The following is a 10564-nucleotide window of genomic DNA, read 5'->3' as shown; positions in this document are numbered from 1 at the left end:
CCTCTCTTCCTGCCTGTGGGGCCGAGGCTCTCCCATGCTGCCAGAGCCCTGGTCCTCTCTCTCCGTTTCCTGCCTAGCCTCTCCAGAGCCCGCGCTTCCATGGCTGCTAGTGGAGGAGCTGCTTCTGATGAGAGGGGGAGGTTCTCTGTACTCCCTTCCCCTTACACTCATTATCCACCAAACAGAGCCAAACAGGTGTTGTTTGTCTCCATGTGGCAAAGCATTAATTCACAGCACCTTGCGATGACTTAGGTGATTGTGTCCATGCTGTTGTGAATGGTCATTCTGCCATGTTGTTGAGAAAACTTCCTGAGGACAGTGTGCCCTCGCCCTGGGACATGCACCAGCCCTGCTCCCCAGTGCCAGAGCATGAAGCTCTGCCACTGCGCAGGGGTACACATACTCCTAAACATTCTGCAAATCTAAGTTTGGCATCATTGAGGGGCAGTATTTCAATATGTGAGAGCTGGACCATAAAGAAGGCTGATCGCCGAAGAATTGATGCTTTTGAATTATGGTGCTGGAGGAGACTCTTGAGAGTCCCATGGACTGCAAGAAGATCAAACCTATCCATTCTTAAGGAAATCAGCCCTGAGTGCTCCCTGGAAGGACAGATCGTGAAGCTGAGGCTCCAATACTTTGGCCACCTCATGAGAAGAGAAGAATCCTTGGAAAAGACCCTGATGTTGGGAAAGATTGAGGGCACAAGGAGAAGGGGACGACAGAGGACGAGATGGTTGGACAGTGTTCTCGAAGCTACGAACATGAGTTTGACCAAACTGTGGGAGGCAGTGCAAGACAGGAGTGCCTGGCGTGCTCTGGTCCATGGGGTCACGAAGAGTCGGACACGACTAAATGACTAAACAACAACAACAATTTCAATATGAGTAGGAAAATGAGAGTACCCCTAAACATTTTCTTTTAGAAAAAAAAAAAGCACTGGCCTTGCCTATAAAACTCTTATTCTAATTCTCCTTGTGGCATATTACGCTGAGCTCTGCCCTCCTGGATACTTTACTTGAATTAATTTCCTTGGTTCCGTGTTTTATATAAAAGGTGGTCCCTTGCCTGGGTTAGAACAAGATGGTGTAGAACTAAATTCTTACCACAGGAATAATTTTGATTGGCAAAACAGGGTGGGAAGGAAAGGTTAAATGCCTCATTCCTTACTACTACTTCCTGATCTTCATAGCAGCTGCGTGCTACTTGGTTTTAGAAAACACACACACACACCTAAACTGGCAGAAGATCCTGGTCACTGATCATGTCCAGTTTGATCTTCAGCAGGAATTTAAAAGCTGGATCTCCCAGTGACATATTCTCTCCATTCCATTGGCTCTTTGATAATTGATTTCAATACAGTGGTACCTCGGTTTAAGTACACAATTGGTTCCGGAAGTCTGTACTTAACCTGAAGCAAACTTAACCTGAAGTGAAATTTTCCATTGAAAGTAATGGAAAGTGCATTAATCCATTCCAGACGGTCCACGGAGTACTTAAACTGAAGCGTACTTAACCTGAAGTGAACTTTTCCATTGAAAGTAATGGAAAGTGGATTAATCCATTCCAGACGGGTCCGCAGAGTACTCAACCTGAAACGTACTTAACCCGAAGTATGAGTCTAATTGGTTCTGGAAGTCTGTACTTAACCTGAAGCGAACTTTCCCATTGAAAGTAATGGAAAGTGGATTAATCCGTTCCAGACGGGTCTGTGGAGTACTTAAACTGAAAGTACTCAAACCGAGGCGTACTTAAACCGAGGTATGACTGTATTTGATATTGGACAATATTGGACCGTTGACATGCCATGATACTAACCAGATCACCTTAACTGTGTACAAGAACAGGGTGTAGCTTATATATCAGTAGCACTCATTTTAATGCAATTCTAGTCTATTTAAATTTCAGGAACTGGCAATGCAATCCAATGTATGTCTGTTCAGAAGTAAGCCCTTTTGCGTTCAAAAGTACTTACATTTGTGTCACTGAATATACGATTTCGTCTTGAGTAACTGAAAAGACAAAAATCAAAAGAACACACAATGATCCATCATGGAATAAATGTCACATCTGATTTGGTTGCCGTAGATGAAATGAAAGGCAAATAAGTAAAGCGAATTTGGAAAACTGTTACATATTAAAAATAAGGCGCAGCAAAGCGCTAATAGAAACTGGAAGATTTATCACTGGTAATACAGAACCTTGTGTTGGATTGATTGAGTCATGCGTTGCAGAGCCAGTCACTCTGGCCAGATGATCAATGCATTTTTTGAACTCAAAGGCTTTTCAGATTTCAAAACCCACCGACGTTTAAAGGTGTTATGAAACAATACTAGAGTTGGGGGTCACCCAATGACACTGGAAAAACAGGACATCTTCACATCACATAATTAACACATGAAAATCGCTACCACTAGATCTTCATGGATGATGGGTCTTTAACCATAGTTTTAACGATTATATAAAAACAACAACAACAACAACAACAACAACAACAACTGGTCAGCTGGTGACCTGATGGGCTATATCTGGTCTCTGAAGGTGTTCAGGTGTTCCCTTGTCATGCCAATTAATCATACTAAGGGGTGCTGTAGGGACAAATGTGCCAGGTCTACCCTCACCACGATTCGTGCATTGACCTCCAATGTGTCTGAAGCAGAGAGCTGTCTGATCTTCCAGGGTTCTACAATTGGGGGGGGGCACCACCAGTTGGCCTTCAGCATGTGGAAGCCAATGAGTTCCTTAGAAAAAGGATAAAATGCAGCTGCCCCAAATAAATGAAACCCACAAGCCAAAGTAAGTGGATGCTTAAGGATACAGCTCCTCTAAGGCGTAAGAAGTTTACCACTCCTCCCCTAAAACACATTGCTGCTTGGTGCAAAAACTCATAGTCCTGTACATAAAGGTAAAGGGACCCCTGACCATTAGGTCCAGTCGTGACCGACTCTGGGGTTGCGGTGCTCATCTTGCGTTATTGGCCAAGGGAGCCGACGTACAGCTTTCAGGTCATGTGGCCAGCATGACTAAGACGCTTCTGGCGAACCAGAGCAGCACACAGAAATGGTGTTTACCTTCCCGCTGTAGCGATACCTATTTATCTACTTGCACTTTGACGTGCTTTCGAAGTGCTGGGTTGGCAGGAGCTGGGACTGAGCAATGGGAGCTCACCCCGTCGCGGGGATTCGAACCGCTGACCTTCTGATTGGCAAGCCCTAGGCTCTGTGGCTTAACCCATAGCGCCACCCGCGTCCCAGTCCTGTACATAATTGAGCCTCCTCCTCCTCCTCCTCCTTCTTCCTCCTCCTGTAGAATTATAATTCTTAGTCTTAGTCTTAGTCTTGTTTCTTGTTGAGCTAAAGCTTAACAATGTTACTGTGTAAATCATCCAAACAGTGAGCTTTTTACAAAGCTAGGGAAAAAAAAGAAAAAAAAAGATACCAATTAGAGAAGATGAGGCTTATTTTGTTTCTCATCTTTTCAAATCCAGTTAAAGAAACTGACAATTACAACTCATCATGTGGGGAGATCAGAATGAAATCTTTGCTTTAGGGTGGTCTCTGTACAAATAAGTAATGTAACCACTTTATTTGATCAACAGCATATGAAGAAATCCTTAATTTTCACAGCCATGGTTCCGGATCCTGCCGTGCCAATTGCTTTGCTGCCTCTGAAGAGTGCAGCACCACTAGTTTACAAAAGCAAAATCATTCAATCAGCATTGTCAATATGTGGCTCACAGCGGAAGCAGAAACTTTGTGAGGTTTACCCAGCAAATTCCCACCATTAGTTTAATGTTAAATATCATAACAGTAGCAGTCTTTTGAGAGAGAAAGTATTTAGCAGCAAAATAAAAAAAATAATTCACATATCAGGTTGTAAATGTTGGATATTCACGTAGACTCTAAGAGGCTAACATGTGGTTAAGTTCCTCTACTACTTTAGCATCTTATTTGGCTCCCCAGACAGTATAAAATGCCCTTCAAGCCACATAAGGGGGAGACTCTGGTCAAACAGCCAAGCAGCTCATCTAGAGACCCCTATGCTTTGATCACCTTCTGCTTGCTGTGAGAGACGATGATGCCAGGGAGATCCTGGAAAGAAGCCCCTAGGATGAAATTGGCGTGGAGGTCATCAAAGATTTGGCAGACTTAGCCCTGGATGTTGTCTGATAGTCCCTGGATGTTAAAAACCAGGACAGAGCAGGTGGTCTGCAGATGCTCAGTGACCTTTTCCAACACTGTCGGAACCCTTGATTCCAAATTCTTCTCCTTACTTATTCAATTTATATACTGCCTTTCATCCAAAGATCACAGTGTGGTATATGATATAAAAACACAAGAATATGTATCATAAGAACAACAAACAAACAAACAACAACAACAACAACAACAGTAGGGCTCCCACACTTTAAAAGGCCATAAATTGCTTAATTATTCAAAGACCTGGGAGAAAAGGATAAAAAAAATGGGGTCTGTTATATACAGTATGTAATGAAGGTGCCGGGACGTGGGTGGTGCTGAGCCTAGGGCAGGGGTCACCAAACTTTTTCAGCAGGGGGCCGGTTCACTGTCCCTCAGACCTTGTGGGGGGCCAGACTATATTTTGAAAAAAAAAATGAACGAATTCCTATGCCCCACAAATAAGCCAGAGATGCATTTTAAATAAAAGGACACATTCTACTCATGTAAAAACACCAGGCAGATGCCACAAATAACCTAGAGATGCATTTTAAATAAAACAACACATTCTACTCATGTAAAAACATGCTGATTCCCGGACTGTCCGCGGGCCGGATTTAGAAGGCAATTGGGCTGCATCTGGCCCCCGGGCCTTAGTTTGGGGACCCCTGGTTGCCAATCAGAAGGTTGGTGGTTCAAATCCCTCTGACAGGGTGAGCTCCCATTGCTTGGTTCTAGCTCCTGCCAACCTAACAGTTCAAAAGCATGTCAAACTGCAAGTACAGTGGTACCTCTACTTACAAATAACTCTACTTACGAATTTTTCTACTTACAAATGGAGCTCCATCCGCCATCTTGGATGCGGTTTAGATAGGATTTTTTCTACTTACGAATTTTTAGATAGGGTTGCTTCGACTTACAAATTTTTCTCCCAATGCATTCCTATGGGATTCGACTTACAAATGTGTGTTCGGAACACATTAAATTCGTAAGTAGAGGTACCACTGGACCTAATGCTCACCTTTAATGAAGGTGCCAGGAGAGCCTCCCTGGGGAGAGCCTTCCACAAGCAGGAAGCCACCACAGAAAAGGCCTATTCTTGTGTTGCCACCCTCTAGACCTCTCACAGAGGAAGAAGGGCCTCAGATGATGATCACAGGGTCCAGGTCAGTTGGGGAGAGGCAGTCCTTGAGGTATTGATTTCCTGAGCCATTTAAGGTTTATAGGTCAAAACCAGCACTTTGAATTGGGCTTGGAAACTAATTAGAAGCCAGTGCAGTCAAGCCAGCATTAGCGTTATATACTCAAACCGTCTTGCCTTGGTGAGCAAGCTGGCCACTGTATTCTGCAGCAGCTGACGTTTCTGAACTGTCCTCAGAGATAGCCTCACATATAAACACATTGCAGTAATATAACCTAGAGGTTACCAGAGCATAGATGAGAAAAGTTAGGCAATACCTGTCCAGACAGGGCACAGCTGGGCCACCAGCTGAAGCTGATGAAGGCACTCTGTACCACCAACATCACCTGAGCCTCAACTGACAGTAAAGGATCCAGAAGTATGCCCAAGCTGCATACCTGCTTCTTCAATGACACATTTCAGTGAATGCCCCCTAAGACTTCCTGACAAAATCAGCTCGGGGGGGGGGGGATGAGGAAGCCCCCAGAGCATACCAGGGGACGTTCCACTATGTCGAGCAGAAGTTGTTGTACTCACAGAATGACTTCAATGGGTGTACTGAATAATAAACTTCACAATTTAGAGGACTATTTGGGAAAGATCCAGCTCTAGGGAAGGTGGGATTCAATGCAACTAAAACTGAGAACAGAATGACTGAACTCCTCAAGACTGAACTCCTCAAGAACAGAATGCCTGAACTCCTCAAGATAGTAAGTTATTGCCAGTGCTCGGTAGTTGAGCATCTAAACTATTATAGCCTTTGTAGAGGACCCCATTCCAGCTATCATAGTGCCCCCCCCCCACATACCCAGCATGAGTTTGTGAAAGAACACACTTGGTATGCAAGAAGTGGAGCACTGTTTTTACCGTATGCCTCAAGGACACCTCCATCCAGCTGGTCAATAAGGACTTTAATTGAGTCACCCATCTTTGGGCATGCAGTTCAATCACAGAGAAGACAAATCACACTGGATGTGTTGGAAGGATGAGTCTTTACCAAACCAGATTAAAAACCAAGGCTTGGTATCTAGTCTTTTGAGGTGACAGTATAAAGTGGATATAAACAGCAGGGGTGCACAGTGAATTTAGGCAACCCTCCATCATAGCCAAGTCAATTGATTTATGCAGTTGGACATTAAGGCAGCTGAGCCAAGTAAGAATTCAGCATGCTGGGCTCCTACTGTAGTTTGATCCACGTAGCCAATAAAAGAAAAACCCAATGGCATAAATTGGCTTGTATAGCAGTTTTGAGTCTGTTTTAGGATAAGTAGCTAATTTGTGCAGAACTAGGCAGGATTGATTTTCATCCATTGGACATGGTACAGCAAATGTTAGGATGTTGTGAGTGGAAAAGACATGGTTCATCTAAAGGCAAGAACTCCAGAAGCTCTGAAATGATACATGTGCCTCTAGACTGGGGTGGAAATTTCTTTTCAGCCAGAGGACCACATTTCCTTCTGAATACCTCCCGAGGGCCAGATGCTAGTTGTGGTGGGGTCAGAGGCAAAGTGGGTTTTGCCTTTGTATGGGTAGGCTCTTTCCCACACACCCCTCTCTGTTCTCCATCCGGACAAGCAGGAGACATTATTAGAGTTCAAGAGATATATCTCAACTAGGCACTCAATATCAGAAGCTGACCAGTGAGAGGTGTAGTCAGATAGGAAGGTCTGAAGGGCTACACCTGGCCCCTGATCCCGGGTTCTCCCTCCTCTACAGTAGATGGCAGAGTTCATTTTCTAAGATTTGCACTAATACATACCTATGGAAAAGTTGATCCATTTTGCTGAACTCACCTAGGTCTTCATCTGTCATTGGGAGAAAGTGGTCCACCCAATCCTCTTATTTCCCCAGCAAGAGATCAATGTCACTGACCACTTTCTTGCCCTAAGTTCACCTCTGTCTGCATCATTCCATTTCAGTGTTGTCCCAGACACCTGCCCCTTAAAATGGGGTTGTTCAATCCTGGTCATTTTGGATTTTCTGCATTTAAAGGGGAAGAAGACAACACTCGGATGAGGAGGACATCATGGAGAGACAGGCAACTCCACATTTTGCTCTGGTGTAGACAAGCTCCTGGTAGATAGACAATTAATATGGGCATCTCATGTGAAAGAGCTTTTTCTCCCAAGCCTTCCCAAATCAGTCCATTTTATCCTGCAATTTTAAGTTACAGTTGGTTTTTAAATGTGCTTTCAATGCAGTTTATTTTTAAATTTCTGTATGCCCCCCTGGGAATTCCTTGAATTTAGAGCTGTTTATGAATTCTGAAATAACAATAGCTTACTGATCTGGAGAACAGTCCTGAGTAAAGAAAGTTGAGGCCCATTTGCCCTCTGCAGCCTGTTTTCAATAGAATGTAAAACTTACTGTGAAGTTTAGTAGATTTCTGCAAAATTTAATTTGGGAATTGTTTACCTTTTGAGACCAATGGACTTAGAAAGTTGAGAGTTTTTGTTTCAGACCTGGAGGAGGACACAACAATAAAACCAGCATGCATACAAACATTATAGATGGGATTCACCTAGCAATCCCTATAAGAAGAAGCCCTGAGCAAAGACTTTTGCTGGTGCAGTTGGGCTTCCCCCCTCTCCTCTCCACATGCGCCCCTCAAATTAGTTTGTTGTGGGGAAGGGTCAGGAGAACCCCCAGAACAGTGCAGGAGGGAGGGAAGCCATTTATGAGCAGTTGGACAGTCTCTGCACTTGAATAAAACTCACCTATTTTCCTCCTGCAATTGCCCTATCCATTGGCTGCTTTAGGACTGACAGTTTCTCTTCCAGCTTGTCTAATCCTTGGCAGGCATATTCATTTACTACAGCAACTGCTTAAAGGAATGGGAGAGATGACTAATTACTTGGCAGAGGCCAGCCCTGGTAGAAACAGCTGTTCCTTGCTTCTTCAGTTTAGTTCCTCCAACCAAACTTTTGTTTATGCCATTCACTGTTCTTGGCTGGGTAGCAGTTAGCTAAAGGTTTACCCTCAGCCGTTGAAAATACATTGTGTATGCAAGAAACTAATGAAGGACACACCTTGATTTACTGTCCCTTTTCTAGGCATGCAACTTTACAATAATTCATCTTGCTGATAAACAGCAGGTGATTTTTCCTTACTCTTGTTTGTCAGTGGGGATAAATGGCAAGGCAAGACAAAAAAAATCATGTCAGGTGTAGAATGGGATGCAAAATTCAAAGAAAGAAAGTAGTAGTATTTTTTTTAAAAAAATAGTGTATGCTCCTACCAACATAGAAAATTTCCCAATGTCCACATGAGTGGAGTGAGGAGCAGATTTGGCAACGGCTGGTTGCTAGGGCACACTCTGCATGGGCTTTAGAAAGATACCTGCTCCTGACCAATCTTCTGTCCCACTCTCTCAGTGCTAAACACTCACAGGGTGCTGTGGCTACCACTCGGGTAGGTTGCTGAGCTATTGCCCCTTCTTTCCAGCCTATCAGTGGGAAGTGTCAAGAACACTTGCCTTGTCCTGGATGCTGGCAACCCACGCTATGCCACCGATTCTAGATTCGGGTAGGTACCCTTGTTGGTCTGACACAGTCGAAATAAATTAAAAAATTGTCCAGTAGCACCTTAGAGACCAAGTAATTTTGTTCTGGGTATAAGGAGTGTGCATGCATACGAAAGCTTATATGCCACTGATATTAGTATATGCACTATGATGTTGAATGTTTAGCCCATTAGGATGAAACTTTAAGTGCTTAGCTTTTATTATTTAGCTCTGCCTTCTCTTTGGGTTTGTGGCATTAGTAACACAGAACATATAGATGTGGTAAAAGATCACAGTCATCCATTTGCTCCCACTGGGAATATTTTACACACAGGAACAGTGTAGGAGCCATGGCAACCCACATCATGTGGATGGCAGGGATGGGAAACCTGTTGCCCTACAGATGCTGTTGGACTACAACTCTCATCCTCTCTGATCATTGGGCATGCTGGCTGGGGCCATAATAACAAACAAAAACATACCCCCCCTCCAGTTTAAAATGCCATAGTGCCTGGGAGAAGAGGCCGTATGCTGTAGCCGTATTTAAAAAAAAAATAGCAAAGTGCCATTCTAAGGTTGGAACTGATCTGTTTGGTGGAGCATTGAACTGCCAGTGTATACTGTACTTCCTTTTCAGGCTGAGCAAAAGAAGACTCACGGAACAGAGATTGAAATCTGGGTAACTCGTTGTCGGACTTCTGTTGGGACCGCACCAGCACCAGCACACACATAGAGAGTTCTCTCATGGATTTGTTTCAGAAATATTTGGACTGCTTGGCTTTGAGATACTGAGTTGCACAAGTCATTATTATTTTGACATTGTATATATTGTTTAAGATTTCATGTAACAGGTGGTGTTGAAATACAGGTACTGTACATTATTGTTAAAGAGTTTTTGTAAACTATATACAGAGTTAGTTACAGGTAGGTAGCACACGAAAGCTCAAACCTATGACAAACTTAGTTGGTCTCTAAGGTGCTACTGGAAGGATTTTTTTATTTTGTTTTGACTGTGTCAGAGCAACACGGCTACCTACCTGTAACTAGTACTATGGAAGGCACCACATTGAGGCGCATGAAATGGAAGTCCATCAACCTCACTAAGAAACTTGCACAGGTACGGACTGACATCTTCTTTCTGACTAAATGCAAGAACCTGGACATTATACCCAAGGGTCTTAGAATTAAGAACCCTCTACAATCCATTTATCCTACGGAATATGCAAGGAAACTATGCCACACTTTTTCGAAGAAGCTGCTAAAACATCTGATCAGCGTTCTGTACTCCAAACAGAAGCTAATAAAGGAGGAACTCTCTAGGTATCTGAAGAAGTGTGCATGCACACGAAGGCTCATACCTATGACAAACTTAGTTGGTCTCTAAGGTGCTACTGGAAGGATTTTTTAATTATTATTTTTTATATACAGAGTTGTTAAGTTTGTAGCAGGGCCCCACTGCAGAAATGGCCCATTCTTGCGTTGCTACCTTCCAGACCTTTCGCAGAGGAGGCACATGAAGAAGGGCCTCAGATAATGTCTTCAGGATCTGGTTCATATGGGAAGAGACAATCTCCTTGTGAAAAGGTCTCTCTTTGCTCACATGGAAGAGCTGAACTTCTGTGGTACATACTAATATCAGACACAATCTATGAAATCTTGAGACAACAGGAAACATCTAAACTTCCCTGCGCCTCTGTTCCTTGG

The 10564-nt window shown here is 43.5% G+C and overlaps 1 long non-coding RNA gene across 2 annotated transcripts; it reads right to left on the bottom strand.

The window, feature by feature from the left end:
• Positions 1-1933: 1933 nt before the first annotated feature.
• Positions 1934-8242, bottom strand: LOC148683427 (uncharacterized). 2 transcript variants are annotated; one of them, XR_015947163.1, is made up of 3 exons: positions 8076-8242; positions 7118-7338; positions 1934-2012 (listed from the first exon to the last, which is right to left on the bottom strand). It is a non-coding gene; the product is annotated as an uncharacterized LOC148683427 (long non-coding RNA). The 2 variants fall into 2 exon arrangements; XR_015947164.1 differs by having other exon boundaries at positions 1975-2012; positions 7152-7338.
• Positions 8243-10564: the final 2322 nt, after the last annotated feature.

The sequence above is a fragment of the Zootoca vivipara genome, chromosome 15, assembly GCF_965207765.1.
Source record: "Zootoca vivipara chromosome 15, rZooViv2.hap1.1, whole genome shotgun sequence".
NCBI lineage: Eukaryota > Metazoa > Chordata > Lepidosauria > Squamata > Lacertidae > Zootoca > Zootoca vivipara.
The sequence above is the reverse complement of the archived record's forward strand: the minus strand, read 5'-3'. Positions and strand labels throughout refer to the sequence as shown.